The sequence below is a fragment of the Suncus etruscus genome, chromosome 1 (genome assembly GCF_024139225.1).
Source record: "Suncus etruscus isolate mSunEtr1 chromosome 1, mSunEtr1.pri.cur, whole genome shotgun sequence".
Taxonomy (NCBI): domain Eukaryota; kingdom Metazoa; phylum Chordata; class Mammalia; order Eulipotyphla; family Soricidae; genus Suncus; species Suncus etruscus.
The window spans coordinates 146,172,632-146,175,941 of record NC_064848.1 but is presented as its reverse complement, the minus strand read 5'-3'; the positions used below and the strand labels follow the sequence as shown (position 1 = coordinate 146,175,941).

General features: G+C 33.4%; 1 non-coding gene across 1 annotated transcript; it reads right to left on the bottom strand.

Moving 5' to 3' along the window:
• Positions 1-647: 647 nt before the first annotated feature.
• On the bottom strand, positions 648-754 carry LOC126027188 (U6 spliceosomal RNA). Its single transcript, XR_007502222.1, has one exon. It is a non-coding gene; the product is annotated as a U6 spliceosomal RNA (small nuclear RNA).
• Between the last annotated feature and the right edge of the window lie 2,556 nt (positions 755-3,310).

Sequence of the window (3,310 nt, the reverse complement as noted above, 5' to 3'; positions counted from 1 at the left end):
CTAGAAAGATTTCTGTTTATATCTTTAATATCTTTAATTAGGGGATAGAAGAATATGAAAAGCAGAGATGGGAATGTTAGAAAACTTACTGAGAATGGGGATCTCTCTTCTGTATTTTAATTTCTGTAGAATCTAAATTTCTCTTTTTGGGTGGATAGGGAAGTATTAAGAGAATTCAATTCCTTCTTGCACTTGGCATGCATATATTGTAACTTAGACCACAGAATTATTATTTGACTCTCCACAGAATTGTTATTGGACCCAAGTTTCTCGAAACAGAGGGGGAAATGGTAACTACAAAAATGCTAAGTATTAATCAACTGATAAAAATTCAAATGATAAATGTTCTGCTTTGGAAAGCTCATAAGTAACTTGGATTCAACCTATAAATTCTGCTAGTTAAATGAATTATAAAGAGCCCACAATTGAACTTGTATAAAATATACATTGTTGTTTTTAGCTTTTGGGCCACACTCTGTAGCTCAGGGCTTACTCCTGGCTATGTGCTCTGAAATTTCTCCTGGCTCAGGGTACCATATGAGAAGCCAGGGATCAAACCAAGGTCCATCCTGGATTGGCTGCGTGCAAGGCAAACACACTGCTACTGTGCTATCGCTCAAGCCTGCAATATACATAGTTTTTTTTTTTTTTTTTTGGAATGTTTCACTAATTTGCGTGTCATCCTTGTGCTGGGGCTATGCTAATCTTCTCTGTATCGTTCCAATTCTAGTATATGTGCTGCCAAAGTGAGCACACATATTTTTTAAGAAGGTATTTTGTATATATTTTATGTTATTTTGACAAAATAAATAATAACCATTAATTGCCTATAATTGCAGCACTAAAGATAATGCATGTTCTTCTCATATGTTGTGGCTGTACTGTCAGGACATGAAGAATTTGAGTGCATTGTGATATTAAAGAACATATGCTATATTAGTATTGTGATTTGCAGTACATATATTAAAGAACTTTGTTGCAGTGCCAGGACTTACATTTATTATGACATTGGGGATGGCACCTGGAAGTGCCTAAGATATATATTGTGAACTCAGAACCTTACCTCTGCCAGGCAGGCACTCTAGTTATGCAGGTATTATATTGGATTCTTGCATATTTTGTGTTTTGGGGTCTTGGAGGCCTAAACTCAAGTGCTACTCATAGATTTGTATTGTGTGCTGGGAGTGATCATGTGATACTAGGAAACAAATTAGGCTTGGCTACATACAATGCAAGTTCCTTTAACCCTGTCCTATTTCTCTGGTCCTTTTCCCCATGTATTTTAAATTTATGATTCCCCAAATAGTTACTTGCATTAATTACATTGATTTATTTGCTATATACTATTTTATTTTATCTTACAGGTATCTTATAAATTAAGTAGTATTTTGGTATATACTATCCTAAAGGTTTAATAAAAAAATAAAACTCAAACATTTTCAAGGACTAACCTAACACATGGAAAGAGTAGGAAATGGTTGAAATGGCTTAGCAAGATTACTGGTTTTTAAATCATAGACATCTACAGAAGCATTTCACATAAAATGGAAAAAGTTTGTCCTGAAAGATGTACTCTCCCAATACTCTCCCTACTGCTGTGGATTTACAAAAGAATTCTCTTAGACAAAGATTAAAAGGACTTTATCCAGCTTATGAATCTTCAGATGCTATCAATAACTGTTCTAAATGGCTTCAGCTTTCTCCTAAGATTTTATTTAAAATTTTCACTTTTGAGAGAGATCCTTTGTATTTAAATTTACTGATGAAACAGAAAAGCACTTTTACACAGCATCAACCATGAAAGGGTAAGGAGTTTCATAAATAATTTTAGCGATGACTTGAAGACAGTAAAATATATGGGAGTTCTGAATGATCTAGCACAGCCAAAAATGCTGATAAGGAAAATAGAAATCACTGGTATTTTTCTTTGAAAGCTGAGCATTTGAAACAAAGAGAAAAAAATATGTCCGTTTTGTAGATGGAAAAAAGTGAGCAGAAAGCCAAACAATGACTTGAAGTTGATTAGATGTGCAAAATCTATTTTTTTAATTTTTTTTCTTTGAGACCAATATGAATTACAAGTATTTCACAGTTGTATTTCAGTTACATAGTAACAGTGAATTAGGGCTGTTCTTACTACATGTGCAAAATCTTAAGATCAATGAACTCAAGTTTTATAAAGTCCACGCCACCAATTTTACTGACCTTTACAACTTACAATCTAGTACTCAGAAGAATGGGCTACTATTCTTTTCAGACACCTCAAATGACTGTCCCTCCTTACTCCCTGGTCTTGCTGAGTAGTTGTGTTATTTAAAGTAAGTGTGTGTGTTTAATTGATTTTATGGAAGATAAGTACTGAGTGAAATATAGATGTAGGTAAATAGCCCTTAAGAATTCTCACAGAATGCTTCCACCTCAGTATCCTTTTTGTCATATGTTGTTGCAAAGAAATAAAAATCCTACCTGAAGCAATTTCCCCTTAAAATGAATACTTAGTCTTCAGAGAAAATAGATGATATTTATCTGTAATTTGCTGAAACTGCTATAAAATTTACCGAAACTTGCTCCCACATGAACAGCTGAAGGAATAAACATGGTTTTTAGAAAAACAAAAACAATGTTTCCTCACATGTGGACTGGAGAGATGAAGTAGAATCAAATTAGTAAAGTTAAAATGTAGCAGAAACTCCAATGAACATTAATATACTGAAAAATACTAGCATTTCTATATTTAATATTTTAATACTATTTTAAAATATTTAATATTTAAATGTCTTGAGGCCAAAGACATAGGGAGCTTCTATTATAGGCTGCTGATTGAGTTTGATCCCCAGAACCCCCTATGGTCCCTGAAGCACCTCCCTGTATTTATTATTCCTGAGCATAGAGCCGAGACTGAATGCCACTAAATGTCTCCCCACGAAAAAAATGTTGATGATAAACAACTTCATTATATCATCATGAGCAAGCAAAGTAATTTATTAAAGTATATTTTGGATCATACTGCCTCCTCCACCATCATAACATCTTACAGAAAAAGTAATTTCTAGGAGGTTTGTTGAATAAAAGAACCATTTAGCTGCAGTATCTTCTATCAAACTTTATAAGGACAAAGTTTAAGAACTCTTCAGTACTTATATTGGTAGATATGAGACAGTTGGTCCTTTGTAATTGGTTAGAAAGAAAAACAAATTCAAAGCAATTCTTGACATGTTATAATGCCACTGTTACCATAATGATCAATTTTAAGCCTTCTATGTGAGAAGTAACTCCTCAATTCCTAAAAAGTTATCAAATGCCATAACAG